We start from the raw sequence: 17,258 nt of genomic DNA on the forward strand, positions 1-17,258 counted from the left end.
TGGAAATTTACCTTCTGGTCTGGGAGACAGACCTCACATACATGAAACAACTAAGGGGTAATCCGGTATAATCAGAGAAGGGGAAGTCAGAAGAATACATCAGATCATCAACAGACAAATATCCAATGTCCACCAAAATATGTTTTATAAACCCACATAATAACATTATTTTTAATGTATGTGTGTGTGTGTTTCCTTTTAAAGCTCTGGAAGAAAACACATTGAATTGATGATCATGGTTAACCTTTGGAGAGAGAGAGGAGACCAGGATGAAGGAGCCAGTCGAAGGTATCCTTAGTTTGACGTGTTTTGTGTTGGTTTTGTATTTGGTGTTTTACTCTGGTGACTGGGAGTCTGGAGGCCGTTTTCTTCTGCAGAAAGCAGTTGAGGATTTTGTAAATATCCTGCCTTCTTCTAATAGACCACATGACTTCCTGGTAGTCGGAGGTCCAGAGAGCTGGGTCTTTCCATTTTTTGAGTTTCCAGCATAGTAAAAAATGAAGAAAGCCAAAAGAATGTTACAGCCAGCACAAGCACAGTATATTTTTAATGTTTATATTTAGCTGTTAAAGTTGTGTGATGAATCCTTCCCGTTGACTCTTGTTGGCATGTCTCTATGAGACCATCCAAAGACTACATTTTGAACCTTGAGCCAATGGCCCGCCTGCTCCCTCCTCCAAGTGACCCTGTTACTGGCCCCAAGGAATCAGAAAAAGGCCTTGTATAAAACAGGCTGGCTGACTGGTGATGGGAGGGTGGTGGAGGCATGTTCTAGTGCCTTCAGCTCTTTCCCCAGGGTGTAAATTCTCTCCTAGGCAGTTGGATCTAGTTTCTCTCTTGCAAAATGGGTTTATTTCAGAACTATCTGCTGTTCTACAACAATGAATGGAAAAAATTTTACCTCCCTAACCATCCTCCCCGGCCTCCATTGAGGGCATTTAAGGTCAAACAGGCTTTTAATACACACGCTGTGCCCGCTCCGCCCAACTCTCCCTCCCACCATGCCCAGGGAGAGAATTTGGGCCAAATGTATCACTGCAGTTTAACAGACCTGTAAAATGTCCAACCATTTTCTTTTTGAAGTAGGAAATGTTCATCCTGAGAAAAAGTTGCAAAGAGACATAAATATTAAAAATATGCATCTATTTCACCTTATAGAAAGGAAATGGATCTCGTTTTAAAGTCTTTACGTCTGTACTCGGTGACATTTTTGCGTAAATATCTAGAGAAATAGCTTCAGCCAATTATGAACACACTTTTGAGATGTTTTAAAGAAGTCTGTCCCTCCAGTCTACCTCTTTTTAATATTGTATTAAGAGTTTTATATAATCTAAAGTGTTCTCATTATGAAAGCACTAACTTGTCGTTTGAAAGAATAGATTCATCTCAACAAATACACTCCAAAGTGAACCAAATTCTAATGCACATTTTATTGGATGAAAAGACAAACAACATAATTATACTTGAATTTCAGGGAATCAAAAGTAGTACAACAACAGTGTGTGCACCAGACTCCAGGGCAGGGTTCGTAAGTTAGCTATACGCATGCTCATTTTTCCAAGCTGGGAAAGTTTGCTAAAATGAGCTGCAGGCTACTTCACCAGACTGACAAAAAGGAAAATGTCTATCAGTTTTTCTTTTGTTCTCTCTAGATCCTGCTCAAGTGCACACTGAGCCAGCAGGTTCACCAGAAAGCTATTGAGCATTTGCTGGAACACATTATGCAGGGTGAATTTCTTCTGGAATGTTGCCAAGGATTTTTTATGCTTCTGTGGCAGGCATTTCTTGAACATTGTCATTTAGCCAAGCAAAGAAGATTTGCTTAAAGGATAGAAAATGTTTAAAAATTTTTGTTTGTTTAAAAATAGGTTAAATGACAATATGATCTCAGGATAAGACAGGGAAAAGCACTTATTCCTCTAAGTGATCTGATTAGGTTAGTGAACTTTTGTGTTTAAACAGATTCATCGTTATTCCTAAAGTATTGCTATATTAATACTGTCTTCTAGAAAGTATCCTCCAGTGCCTACTTTTCTTTGATATCATTAGCTGTTTTTCAAAACTGAATTTGCTCTTCAGAGATTTCTCATATGTTTGCCTATAAGGAACTACTGGTAATAGCCAAGAAAATTTGGAGGTGCAGAGAACATGCTGAAATAGAATTTTTCACTTTCAATTCTAGAACTATGCCATAAAAAATAAAAACAGAAAATGTAAAAATGTCTTTATATTAGAGCAGATATTTTAAAAGTATTGCAAGTTCAATGGTAAATTCTAAGGTTAAAATTGGACACATAAAAAATACAATATATAAATATCTCCCCAGAAATCATTATCTGATGAATAGTAAAAGCTGACTACAAACCATATCATTTTAACAAGGGTTTAACTATTACCAAGATTCTCATCATATGCTCTGGGATACCCAGTGATATACAAGGGTTCTTTCTAAACATGGGGAGGAAAAATTCCAAATGTTAGGATTTGAATCTTATCTTTGCCATTCACTAGCTGTGTGATCTTGGGTAAGTTACCTGGCTTCTCTGAGCTTCAGTGTCATCTGTAAAGCAGGAATAATAATACCTAGCTCAGAGGCAGGTGCGGCGGCTCATGCCTGTAATCCCAGTATTTGGGAGGCCAAGGCAGGTGGATCACTAGGTCAGGAGTTCGAGACCAGCCTGGCCAAGATGGTGAAACCCTATCTCTACTAAAAAAAAAAAAAAAATTGCCGGGCATGGTGGCAGGTGCCTGTAATCCCAGCTACTCAGGAGGCTGAGGCAGGAAAATCGCTTGAACCCTGGAGGTGGAGGTTGCAGTGAGCTGGTATCTCGCCACTGCACTCCAGCCTGGGCGACAGAGTGAGACTCCGCCTCAAAAAAATAAATAAAATAAATAAATAAAAAATAATACCTAGCTCATGGGGCTGCTGTGGGTGTTTGTAAAGTAGCTCAGTGGTACCTACATGTTGTAAAGGCTTATGACTATATTAGTTCCTTTCTCAACTTCCTCAATTCATTCCACCACTACAAGTCAATCTAGAGATTAAAATAGGCAAAACCGTGATCTACGTTAGGATGGGGTTGAGTGGTGGTTTGTTTCTGACTGCTTCATTTTATACTTGTATTTTAAATATACAAGTTTTTGTAAACATTCTTAAAACAAAACAGATCTGTTTTTATTTTGATGAAGATTGGACTGATTCTGATATAATGTTTGGAGAACTAAATTGCATGCAGAATTTTGTCTCTGAAGAGTTAACTCTATCATGAAAATGCACTCGGTGAAAAGTAAACTTGATGCCACCTTTCCATACACGGTATTATGCGTATTTGAATGGATGCCTATGGAAAAACATGGCAATTCTTCTTTTATGCCTAAATCCTATGGAATTTGCCGCCCCTGTATTCAAGTTTGGGCTGTGATGGTAAACTTGGTTCCCTTCAGCTGAGTGTTGTTAAGTTCTTGGCACATTCCCACAGCTGAACCTCCTGTCTGTAACCTGCACCTGCAGTTCACAGGATTCAGCTCAGAGAGCTCTGTACTTCTGGGCCACTCAGGTAGTTGTTAGTGCAGACTGTAAGTTTCTACCCCAGTTTCTCTGCCAGTTTAGATGCTGCAAACGTTTGGGTTTTGCAGTTTCTGTAATTTTTGTTTGGGTTCTTTAAAAACAGCTCTTCCCCCACCCCTGGCACACCACCATCTCTCCAAGGCACTCATTGTGAGATGGGAAGCCTGGCGCCTGTCGTTTGTATTCCAGATAGAAACTAGCAGAATTGAGATTTTCCTCCCTTTTTAGTGCCATGACAAACAAAAGAGGATATGACATGTATTTATTGTTTGGTGAAATGCAAAAGTATCAATTCCAGGAGATGTTGCATTTCCCTCATCTTTGCCTTGAGTTGTTTATGTGAACTATGACCCTGTTTGTAAGAGACAGGGAGAAAGTATGAATTTGGTGGGAATGACAGGGTTTGGGGCGGGGGGTGGGGAGGAGGAGGTGGTGTGGGAAAACAACTCTCCTTTTTGCCATAAGGCATCCAATTCCTGGAAAGAGCACCGTTAATGGCAAATAAAATTTCCTGGTCTTTGGGGCCAAGATTGGTGTTGTGTGAGTGTGCTTTATAAGCCTGTCACTGTTACATGCAGGCTTATGCTTTTATGGCTGTCTTTAGCCTTAGTTTTTGTGGTTCTTCTGCCTGTACAGTATGCTCTTCCAAAGCAACTGTGGCTCATTGAGAGACCAGGCTAAAGCAAAAGAGCAGATAAACAAATTCATAAGAATTATTTATTTATTTATTTATTTTTTGAGATGGGGCCTTGTTCTGTCACGGAGGCGGGAGTACAGTGGCATGAGCACGGCTCACTGCAGCCTTGACCTTTGGGCTCAAGCAATCCTTACACCTCAGGACCCCACACTCATTCCCCCGAGTAGTTGGGACTACAGGTGCGTACCACCACCCCTGGCTAAGTTTTAAAATTTTTTGTAGCATCAGCATCTCCCAATGTTGCCCAGGCTGGTCTCAAACTCCTGAGCTCAAGTGATCCTCTGGCCTTAGCTTCCCAAAGTGCTGCGATTACAGGCATGAGCCCTGCACCCAGCCACAATTTAATTTCTTTAAAAAACCATTTCAAAAGAGAATGTCAGAAAAACATGTAGCCAAAACAGCCCTTAATCAGATTCTTGATTGAGGGGTGGAGCTGGAGACAGATGTAATATGTCAATAGGGGTTCTTAAATATTCTAAAATAATTATTGGAAAGATAGTACTGAGGATGGATGGGTCAGTCTGATGCTTCTTGATCACAGTGAGGCTTGAGTTAAGGTCTAGGGAGTTTTCAGCACGGGCATCAGAATTTCTTTTCGGTCCCTTTTCTCCTTTGCAATGGTTTGAGACATGTCTTCTTCGTGATGCTTGTGAGAGAGAGTAAAGGAGAACTCTAAACAAACAAATGCGGATAGCCCAGAGTGGAAAGGGCTGTAGAAGAGGTGTGTACCTGCCACACTCAGAGCAGCCAATACAAAAAGGCTTCATTGAGGAGGTGTTTTGCAAATAACTAGATAAACAGGAAGCGAGGAGGAAGTGGTGGTGACGGGATCCTGTGGAACTAGTTTGGGCAAAGGAAAAAAGCGTATGAAAACTAATAATAATAAGAGTGCCTAGCGCTTGTTGAGAGTTTATTACAGGCAGCTGCTCTGCTAACTATTTTACATAGATTATCTCATTTAATTCTCACAACCACAGAAAAACTTTGGGTCCAATTTCATCCCCATTTTAATCCAGAGAAAATCAAGGTAGAGCAAGGCTATGCAACTTACCCTCAGTTGCACAGCTAGTAAGTGTAGAACCAAGATTTGAATCTCAGAGTCCAGTCTCTTAACCTGTTTTTGCAGAAAGGATCTGCTCTGTTTGGGCCCTATTAAGGAGCCTGGTAAACTTAGAGCCTAGCCTGCTTCCTAGGTGGGAGATGGTTGGATTTTCACCCGGGAAGTGATATATTTCCTAATCACAAGCCTGATCAGAATTTTGCAACTGGGGTTTTTGGAGTGGGGAGCCAATGAGGGATGGGAGGGTGGGAGACTTTAGTAATTTAAAACATTCTTTTACTTGTCTCTGTATGGGAGTAAAATTTTTCCAAAAATTTTCTTAATTTTTCTTCTAGGCATATGTGTATGTGTGAAAGGTAACTTATAGGTGGCCTGGGAAATTAGTTGTGTGTGTGGGAGGGCATGCTTGGGGGCGGGGGGGCACAGTTAGAAGGCAAGAGATATCGATGATGTTGGTGATGACAGCGAATATTTAATTAAGCATTTATGTACAGTGGAACTTATGTGCTACTCTGTTCTTATTTAATCCTCTCAATGGCCTGAAAGATAGATAATCATACTCTCAACTTTCAAATTAAGAGACTAAGGTTCTCAGAGGTGAAATAGCTTGTCCAAGGTCACACTGCTGGTAAGAGGCAGAGCCAGGATATGGGTCTGTAGGATTTCAGAATCTTTTTTTTTTTTTTGAGATGGAGTCTTGCTCTGTTGCCCAGGCTGGAGTACAGTGGCACAATCTTGGCTCACTGCAACCTCTGCCTCCTGGGTTCAAGCGATTCTCCTGCCTCAGCCTCTCAAGTACCTAGGGTTACAGGTGTGAGCCACCACACCTGGCCAATTTTTGTATTTTTAGTAAAGATGGAGTTTCACCATGTTGGCCATGGTGATGGCCTTAACTGATCCACCCGCCTCAGACTCCCTACATAGCTGGGATTACAGGCGTGAGCCACCGGGCCTGGCCTGATTTCAGAATCTTAACCCTTAAACTCTGACAGCATGAGCTAGTGAGGGAGGTAAGCATACCCAGAGAGGTCTTAAGATGCCTGAGGTGCCAGGAGAGCATGGAGATGTCTGGGGGAAAGTATTATAAATATATGCATTTGGAAACTTGGAAATTGACATATGATAATGGACTTTAGGAAATGAATGTGTAGAGGAAGAAGTCGGGATGCTGGTGTCCTGGGACCACTCCACAGAAGGAGAGGACACTGAGAATAAAAGACCTTTGAAAATCGTGATGGGCATGAAGACCCCAGCCTGGGCCCCACCACTTATTCACTCTCACCTGGCATCTTAATCTCTACATCTGTAAAAATGAAGAAGATCATCCACCTCCCTGGATGACTTCATTTTTGTTCTCGTCCGTGAGGTACTATACATAGACGTGCTGTAAGGACTAAAAGTTCTTCACAATAGGATGTGTAGGAAAGCAAGCAGGGAGTAGTGGAGGAGGCTGAACCCAGCACATGGACTGAGGATGCTGGGAGGGAACAGGATTGGGGGCTGAATTCTAACAGGGGGAAGCTACTGAGCTGCTCCTGTAGGTTGGGCCTGGATGGAAACCCTGGAAGCAATAACTCCAAGAAAGATTCAAAATGTGGGACAAGAAGAGCAAGAACCAGGAACAGAAAAACACCAAGGAACACGAGTGAAGAGGTTGGTGCTGCAGAGGAGCCCTGGCCGGGGTCTCTAAGTCAGGGATTCCAGCTCTGACCCTAACAGGTTCTTTGACCTTGTACACATGGCTTCCACTTCCTGGGGTTTGGTCTTCCCCTCTGTGAAAATGATAAAGTTGACATAAATGAACCCCACAGCACCAACTGGGAATGGCAAATACTGCTACGTCTTAGCCCAGGTCCAGGGCTGTGTGGAAGTGATATGGGAGGAGTGCAGGGAAGTGCTGAGTAGAGAAAGGCAGGATCCCTGACAAAGGCTCCACCCTTGGGCCTGAGCCCACGGACCTAGGTGAGGACAGGCACTCCTGTTTCCTTGCCCAAATGTTGCATTTTCCAAGACCACCCTGGCCCGTCGCGACCCTGATCCTGTGCCTATAAAAACCCTGAGACCTTAGCGGGCACATAGACTAACAGCGGGAGGTCAAGAGGAACACACCAGCGGAAGCACATACAAGTGGCTGGACATCGACAGGAACACACTGGCAGAAGAACACATGGACGCTGTAGACCATCAACAGCAGAATGACGCGGAGGGTGGTCCAAGGAGAGCCTGGCTGCTGAGCGACCCGACTCCAGGGGAAGACCACCTTCCCACTCCATCCCCCTTCTGACTCCCCATCTATTTGCTGAGAGCTACCTCCACCTTTCAATAAAACCTTGCACTCATTCTCTAAGCCCACACATGATTCGATTTTTCTGGTGCACTAGGGCAAGAACCTGGGATACAGAAAGCCTTCTGTCCTTGTGATAAGTCTAACTGAGCTGATGAACACAAGCTGCCTGCAGATGGCAAAGCTGAAAGAATGCACTGTAACACATGCCCACTGGGGCTTCAGGAGCTGTAAAGACTCAACCCTAGATGCTGTCCTGGGGTCAGAACCCACGCTCCCCATGACCTGCCCATCTGCCTGCTCCCACTAGGGGTCTGAGCAGCAGGACCAAAGAAGTGAACCACACCCACATCACATGCCCTTTGAGGGGGACAAGGGAACTTTTCCCGTTTCAGAAGGTTGTGCTGAGAAGGGTGGCGAGGCTAAAAGGGCAGGTGTCAGGGGGAGAGGGACAGAACTAGCTGTTGGCAAGTGGTGGGGGAGGTGATTCATCCGAGTCTTGCATTTGTTCCCTCTGACCCCGGCCTCGAAAAAATAGGACACTCACAGTTCAGGAAACTGCCAAGGGTCCGAGCAGAGGCCTTGCTTGGCCGTGGTGTGGTCCTGCAACTTCAGGGCAGACCTAGACTCATGGAAAGTCCCTGTTTTGTGAGGAGACTGAAAGAGGATGAGTGGGGAGTGGCCAGAAGAAGAAAGGTGACTCCCAGGGTCTGGGCCAAGAAAGGGTTTTGGACAGGAAGGGGGACTCACAACAGGGCATGCTTGGGAGGAATTGTTTAAGGCTTTCAACCCTCGCCAAGGCGAATAACATAAGACAAGACCTGTAACTTACTTTAGCTATATATATATATATATATATATAGCGCGTAACCTGAAAATGCCTCCCCTTGCAGCACTTGCGCTGTTGAACTTACAGAGTCCCTCTGTGGAGGGTGGAGTGGGGGAAGGGGTTCTGCTGGGGACAGACAAAGGTAAGGAAGCATTCACTGGCTTTAAAGAATTTCCTCCCTTTTTATGCCTGGGGTGTAACCAGAGACCAGTGTCAACAAGGAATCTGGCTTGGAACGCTTTTGTCTGCAGCCCTCTTTGGAGCGTGACTTGCTCTTTCAGAGGTCAATGCATTGTAAATTGTGTAATTTCAGGATCTGCCTATGCAGGGTCAGGAGACTTTTGAGGGGGTTGGTGGGAGAGGCATGGGTGATGTCATTCAGACACCTAGGAAACTCTTGACCTGGTCTATCTTTACGACCAGGTCAGCCACATGAAATCCTTAACGTTCACAAGACAGCAGAAAATATATGTGGTTTTGGGTGTTAACATCTGAATTTGCTGTAGCAAACGGATCTCTGGCAAGTCTCTGAAGTAAAGTAATATCCTAAGTTGAGAGGGGGCAAAAGCAAAACAGTTACTTGGTGTGCTTGATCACACTTTTCTGGTTGTAACTGTGTGTTGTGGCCTATGAAAGACCACACTCTGTGCCCTGGGGAAGGGTACCAAGCTGGGAGGTCCTAAAAGTTGGGGCTAGGTCTTGATCATTTTTGATCTGCATTTTCTCTCCCCTACACCTTCGGCTTAGCAAAGGATTTGACATTCATGCATGCACTCAGCAAAAATCGATTGAGCATTTATCTTCTTCCAGCCATTGTGTTAAGTCCTGGGGCCATAGACACGTACAGAACAAATCAGCTCTTGCTGTCTCCAGAACTTAATCTATCGGGCTAGGGGGAGGCAAACAATGAAATTAACATATAATATGTCAGATGGCAAGACATGCTACCAGAAAAGTAAAATAAAAATGAAGAGGATACAAGAGATAGACAGGGATGGTATCTATGGGGATGGGCAATTGAAGCCGAAGTGAGGGAGCAAGCCTGCTGCCAGCTGAAGGAAGCTGTCCAAAGCAGAGGGGGTGTTCTGGAAAGGGTGGAGGGAAAGTGGCAGGACGTGAGGTCAGAGGGGAATCAGAGGCAGAGACTGTGTAGACCTTGTGGGCCTCATGGGTCACTCTGAGGACTTGAATTTTTCTCTTTATGAGATGGGGAAGCCTGTGGAGGGTTTTCAGAAGCAAGACAGGATTATTCTGGCTGCTGTTTTAAACAAATTGAAGAGGGCAAGGGTGGAAGCATGGAAACAGGATACAATAATCTAAGCAAGAGATGATGGTGCCTTAGACTAAGGGTTTACCAGATTCTAAATATTTTGAAGGAAGAGCTGGCAAGATTTTCTGATGGATGGAACTGGAAGGAAAGAAGTAAAGATTAGTCAACATTTCAGTCTGAGCAGCCGGAGGGATGAAGCTGACCTTTACTAAGATGGGGAAAGCTGGTAGAGGAACAGGTTGGGAGGTAGAGGATTCAAAATTTAGTTTTGCAATTGTTAAGCCTGAGATGCCTCACAGAGTGGAGACCTCTAATGGGCTGCTGGATACAAGAATCTAGAGTTCAGGAGGGAAGATGGGGCCATAGATATAAACTTGGAAGTGGGCAGTCCATGAAAAATTAAAGCTATGGGTGGGACAAGGTCACCTCAGAAGACAGTATAGGTAGAAAGAAAAAGCAAAAAAGAAATCAGTGACTGGCCTTGGGTCCTCTAACATTTAGTGGTTTGTGGTATGAGAGGAAACCAGCCAAGGGGACGAGGATAACCAGTGAGACAGGAAGAGGATGGAGAGAATGATGTCTTGGGGAACATGGGAAGAAGGTGTTTCAATGAGGGAGTGTCCAAATAGGTCAGATGCTGCTGACAGATCAAGTAGGAAGAAGACTTAAAGTCGGTCACTGCATTTACAACATGGAAGTCATTGGTGAGTTTGTAACAGTGGTATTGGTGGAATTGTGAGGATGAAAGATGAAGTAGTTTCAAAACAGAATAGAAAAAAATAGGTGGAGATAGTGAATATGGAAATTCTTTTAAGGAATTTTATATAAAGGGAAGAAATAAATGGAGGCATTTGCTGGAGAGAGAAATGCCCAGTCTCTAAAATGGCTCAATAGCAATGCCAGGAGCTGGTTTTCACACAGTGGGTTGTTCTATTTTGAAGCAGGTAGCTAAGAAGAACCGTAGGAGCCTCGCCTATGACTCTACGATGGGGCTTGCCAAACACTCTACACGGCATCCCTATCTGTCACAGATCCCTTTAGCACCCTTGGATCGGCAGATCATATGAGCTGAGGGCACCTTGTGTGGCAGCTTGGATCTGTTCCAGAGCTCTTTGTTCTGAGCCCCACACAAAACTGACAGCCTCTTAAGTCACTCAACACATTGGTAGAAGTATTCCCCAGTACAGCTTATTGTTCTCCAAAATCCAAAGAGGCTCACTAAGCACTGTATCTCTTTCTCAGCCCTAATAAATACAGGGTGTAATAACTTGTTTTATTTTTTTTCATTTTTTATGTTTTTGATACAGAGTCTCACTCTGTCACCCAGGCTGGAGTGCAGTGGCACGATCTCAGTTCACTGCAACCTCCACCTCCTGGGTTCAAGCGATTCTCCTGCTTCATGCTTCTGAGTAGCTGGGACTACAGGCACGTGCCACCATGTCCAGCTAATTTTTTTGTTTGGTATATTTAGTAGACATGGGGTTTCACTATGCTGGCCAGGCTGGTCTCGAACTCCTGACCTCATGATCCACCTGCCTCGGCCTCCCAAAGTGCTGGGATTACAGGTGTGAGCCACTGAGCCTGGCTAATAACTTGTTCTTTATCTTACAGGGCATATCTCAACATGCCTTAGACCATTGAACTCCTAAACACTTCACTAGTGTGGGAGACATTGCAGGATCCTTGCACAAGAGGGTGCAGACTGTGGGGTCTGAGAACTGGCTCAGATCTAGAAACTGTGGGTCCATCAACCTTGACGGCTCTTGAGTTTTTAAATTGTTACACAAGTCATGCAGTACCCTCATTGACTGCTCGTCTATCTCACTCGTAGGAACACCATGGTCTGTTAGCCATCATCAAAAACTCTGTGGACTGAAGCACTCTGGCCTTGCTGGCTGTTATGGTTTATATTCATTTTGACTCTGATGGTTAAGAGCAGACACCTGGTCTTTGTTATTTTGAAATCCTAGCATCTCTATTGACACTAGGGAGCCCAGTGAAATGGCAGAATCGCCTATTCTTACCCTGGTGTACATTGAATAATCATTACCAAAGATGCTGTCACCCCCACACCAGTAGATGTTCTTGCCCCACACTGATGTATTTGAAGGGAATGTCCCTGAACCCTCCCAGGAAGTCTAGGTGTCACATAATAAGTTTGTTCCAACAATCCTGTCTCCCTGAGCATTCTGACCCCTTCCTCAATTTTCTGCCAAGGCACTGCAGCCTCTTCCTGTAACTTACTGTAAGGCATCCTCATGTCCAAGCCTCAAGGAACCATTCAGAAACAAATTAATACTACCTCCAAGACAGTTCCTGAGTCAGTAATTCCCTCCCTGTCCTGTTTATCATCCTTCCAAACAGTCCCCACTGTGTCCCCCCTAGTTCATGCTGATACCAAGCCAAGGTCTGCAGCTCTTTCTGAACATAAGGTGTTTTCTTCTGCATCCAGGTCTGTATTTCTCTACCTGGACTACCCTGAGAACTAACCCCAGTTATTGGTCTGGAAGCAACGAATGAAGGCTGGGACAGAGCTTGAGGAAGGCCACATCATTTCGTCACAGTCACTGTCAAGAATCTAGTTGCAGGCTGGGTGCTGTGGCTCATGCCTGTAATCTCTGCACTTTGGGAGCTGAGGTGGGTGGATCACTGGAGCCCAGGAGCTCAAGACCAGCCTGGGCAACATGGCGAAAGCCTGTTTCTACAAAAAAATGCAAATATTAGCAGAGTGTGTTGGTGCATGCCTGTGGTCTCAGCTACTTGGGAGGCTGAGATAGGAGGATTGCTTGGACCTGGGAGGTCAAGGCTGCAGTGAGATGTGATCATGCCACTTCACTCCAGCCTGGGTGACACAGCAAGACCCTGTCTGAGAAAAAAAAAAATCTAGTGTCACCCAGATCTGAAGAAGAGAAAATAGAAGCAACATTCAAATTAACATCAGTCAACTGATAGAATATTTTAGATGAAATAAGAGAAGCCAAGGCATGTACCCTCAGGCTCTGGGCTTCTCCCTGCAAGGTTGGGAAGAAATTTGGGGGAGGCAAAATGGGAGCAAGTCAGATGGAAGAGACATTATGGGTTGGGTGGGTGAGAACTGTGGGAGGGAGGTTCAGGGTGCTCCATTTGGCAGGTTTTTCATGGTGGCTGTGCAGTCCAGGGCTCTGATTTCTGTAAGCAGAATGATGTCATTCATTCTTTTATTCATTTATTTATTAAGTCAACATTTATTGAGAGTCTCTTATGCTACTCACTTTGTTAGGTGGTAGGGCTCAAAGATGAATAAAATGCTGTTTTCTTGTTTTTCAGAAATTCATAGTGTAGTGGGAGGTGGACAGAAATGCCATTGACTATTGATTGCCTGACACTGACAGGTGCTGAAATAGAGGATTATACAGGATGCCATGGGAGGCCAAATGAAGTGAAAAACCCACTCTTACTGATGTGTGTGCACACACAGGAGGAGTTATGTAATGCCTCATCTAGTTTCCTGTCCTGGCACATTTCCATTGCTCATTTCTAGAGCCACTTGACCACAATGGGTGGTCAGGGATAATGTAAAGAATCTTCATTTAGCAACTCAGAGGACTGCCTAGTCAACCTTCCCTTCTGTCCTCAGCACGTAGACCTAGTTTCTCACTCTGCTTTTGTGACCCATCTCCTCTTGTACCCTAGACATCTTTTCTATTTTTATACCTGTTGCACCCTCAAAGATCCCTTGAACCTCTCTTGCCTAAACCTCTTTTTTTTTTTGAGATGGAGTCTTGTTCTGTCACCCAGGCTGGATTGCTCTGTCGCCCAGGCTGGAGTGCAGTGGCGCGATCTCAGCTCACTGCAAGCTCCGCCTCCTGGGTTCACGCCATTCTCCTGCCTCAGCCTCCTGAGTAGCTGGGACTACAGGCGCCTGCCACCACGCCCGGCTAATTTTTTGTATTTTTTTTAGTAGAGACGGGGTTTCACAGAGTTAGCCAGGATGGTCTCGATCTCCTGACCTCGTGATCCACCCACCTCGGCCTCCCAAACTGCCGAGATTACAGGCGTGAGCCACCGCACCCGGCCAGCTAAACCTCTTTCAGGCAAATCCTACCTCCTTTTCTCTATACATGCTTTGGGAGAAGGGGAAAGTGTCTTAATATATGCACTAATAAGGCCCCTTGATGATCTAATTTCAGCCTTACTTTGTTTCGTTTTATAAATGAGCCCCAGCGAAGTTAAGTAATTTGTCCAAATTTACACAACTAGAAAAGAAAAAAGCAGGACATTGAATGTAGAGCCAATATTCAGAGTACCTGATTTTAGACCCAGTGTTCAAAGCACCGACTGCTATGGTCTGAATGTGTTCCCTCCAAATTCATGTGTTGAAATCTTAACCCCCAAGTTGATGGTATTGGGAGGTGGGACCTTTTCAGATGTGATTGGTCATGAGTGTGCAATGCCCATGATTGGGATTAGTGCCCTGTCAAATAGGAGAGACTGCAGAGAGCCAGCTAGCTCCTTTTCACCATGTGAGGGCACAATGAGACAGCCCTGTCCATGAGGAAGTGGCCCTCACCAGACACTCTGCTGGCACCTTGACCTTGGACTTCTCAGCCTCTAGAGCTGTCAGCAATAAATACATTTCTGTTGCTTATAAGTGATGGAGTCTAAGATATTTTGTTAATAGCAACCTGAATGGACTAAGACTTTTACCAAAACCTTAAAGGCTCCCAGACGATCACCTCTAAAACCCTGTCACAACGTTTTTCTATTCAAAGTCTCCAGGGAGAAAAGAGAAAGAACTGCAAAGACTGCCTTGTAGTATTATAATCCCTTCACTTTTTCTACCAAAGGTCCTGTTCCCCCTGTGCACCTAGAGGCTCACAAGGCACTTGCATCTCTGCCTTGTGAGCCTAGAGGTGCACAGGGGGACAGGACCTTTGATAGAAAAAGTGCGTGTGTGTGTACACACAGTCATATATGTATACACACCCACACACGTATATTTCTGCTTAGTAGATATCACCAAACGATTTTCCAAAGTGATTGCACCAGTTTACATTTCCACCAGCAGCATGGGCAGTAATTATCCTCTTCAACATTTGGTCTTGTCAGTCTTTTGAATTTTAGCCATTCTGGTGAGTTTGTAATAAAATATCATTGAGAGGCATTAATTACATTTACCTGATTATTAATGAGAATGAGCACCTACTTAAATAAGTATAATATAATAAGTATAATATTTTCCATAGGTTTTTTTGAAGACACTGTCTCTCAGATTAGAGATGTTTCAAGGCCATACAGTTTCTTTTTGCACAGCTTTAGCTATATCAAATGAATTTTGATTTGTCATATTTTCATGATTATTCTGTTCAAAATATTTTTCTAACTTCCCATTGTGATTTCCTCTCTGAATCTATAATTTTAGTTAGGAGTATGTTTTGAAATTTCCAAACATATGGCTATTTTGTGAATATGGTTTTGTTATTGATTTCTAGCTCAATTCCCCTGTGGTCAGGTAACATACTCTGTGATTTCAGTTCTTGAAATTTGTTGAGACTTGCTTACTGGCCCAGCATTTTGTAATTTTGGTGTATGAACTAAGTGTGTATTCTGCAGATATTGGGTGCAGTATTCTATGAAGACCAATTAAGTCAAGTTTACAAATGTATACTCCTGTAAATGTAAACTGATTTTTGTCTTATTTTTCTATTAGATCTCAGAAAGAGCAATAAAATTGAAATCTATGCTATTAGCTACATGTAAATTTAGAATTGTTATATCTTCTTGACAAATCTAATTTTCATCATCATGAGGTCACTTTCTTTGTCTTTAGTAATGCTTTTAACCTTAGTGTCTAGTTTGACATTATTGTTAAATCTTTGAGAATTCTGTTATTTTAATCTTGTGTTTTGTAAGTAGCATATTAAATTTAGTGTTATTCAGGATAACAAACTTTGTCTTTTAATCACTGAATTTAAATATTTACATGTTATCTAATTTCTGGTATTTTGGGGTTTAAATCTACCATTTTGCTCAGCTTTTCAATTTGTACTGCTTGTTGTATGTTATTTTTTTCATTTCTTGCTTTCATTTGCATTGATTTAAAATTTTTAAGTTATTCGAATCCTATAAATTCTTGGTGACTACAGCAAATACTGCAATATGTATGTATATCTGACATAAAAACAAAATATCATTTGGTTCTTTTTTCTCTTCCGGGGAATGTATGTACTGTAAAACACTATCACTCTATTTATGTCTCCCCTGACTTAATGCTTTTTCAGTGTATTATAATTTTCTATATAATTCTCCACAAGATTTTACTTTTGGTTTTATGTAGTCAATATTCATTTATAGTTATCATGCCTTCCTGCATTTCTGACTTTCTACCTGAAACCTTTTCCTTTTGCCTGAAGGCAAATTTATATATATGTAGATATATAAATTCAAGTCTCTTGGGGATGAACTCTCCCAGTTTTGGTTTGTCTGAACATGTCTCTTTTTACTTTCATTCTTGACATACATTTATATCTTGGGAGCAGAATTCAGGGTTGGCAGTAATTTATTTTCAGCACTTTGGAGCTATTGTACCATTGTCTTTTGGCTCAGAATGTTGCTGTTGAGGAATAAACTGTAAGTCTGATTATTGTTCCATTGATGGCACTCTTTTTCTCTGGTTGTGTTGAAGATTTTTTTTGTTCAGATTTTTGTTTTTGGCAGTTTTACTATAAAGTGCACCTAGGTTTTCCCTTATTTAGCTAGTTTTCGATTTCCTGAATTCGTCAATTGATGTATTTAATTAGTTTTAGAAATGGTTCAACTAATTACTCGTAAATGATGTTTCTGTTCCATTATCTTTCTCCATTTAGTACTTTAGCTAAATATATATCAAAACTTTTCATGGAGCTTTTATATCAGTGTCATGATTTGGAAAAAGAAAAGTACAAAATTGAGATTAAATATTCTGAAGCCAACTGGCAGAGTAATTTTATGTCTTTTGAATCCAATAAAAATTTGAGCATATATTCAGTGTCTTTTTATTATTTCATTGTTCTAATAATTCATTTAAATTACATTTTACAAAGGTATCATTTTATGACATTTTGTTTTCTTTTTTAAGTTTGGAAAGTGTTTTACTAGGTTCCTTAACCTTCTTATAATTTTTTTTTCTTTTTTTTTCTTAGTTTTGTCTTTTAGCTTTGTAGTCTGGATATTTTCTTCCATACTACAAATTCTCTCTTCATCTATTTGTAATTAAATGTGAAATCTGTTGTGTTTTAATTGTTATTATTTTTCAAATTCTAGCATTTTCACTGGCTCTTTTAAACAAGTAGTTTTCAGTTCTCTGCCAAAAGTCTCAAGGTTGACTTTTGTCTCTCTAAGCAGATTAAGTATAGTATTATTTAAAGTCAATACACTTTTTTTTTTAAGTTGAAAAATTCTAATTTCTGAGCCTTTGTGATCTATGTCTGTGTTTTCTTGGTTTTCATTTGTGTGGTCTTGTCTTGTTTTTCTGTTTTTTTTTTCTTTTATTGTATTCAGATATTTGTACTTGAAACATTATTTGTAGTCAT

General features: G+C 42.2%; 1 long non-coding RNA gene across 1 annotated transcript; it reads left to right on the forward strand.

Moving 5' to 3' along the window:
* Positions 1-203: 203 nt before the first annotated feature.
* On the forward strand, positions 204-2,067 carry LOC105516790. The gene is made up of 2 exons (XR_001002543.1): positions 204-288; positions 1,653-2,067. It is a non-coding gene; the product is annotated as an uncharacterized LOC105516790 (long non-coding RNA).
* The last annotated feature ends 15,191 nt before the right edge of the window (positions 2,068-17,258 follow it).

This window comes from Colobus angolensis, unplaced genomic scaffold (genome assembly GCF_000951035.1).
Source record: "Colobus angolensis palliatus isolate OR3802 unplaced genomic scaffold, Cang.pa_1.0 Scaffold29, whole genome shotgun sequence".
NCBI lineage: Eukaryota > Metazoa > Chordata > Mammalia > Primates > Cercopithecidae > Colobus > Colobus angolensis.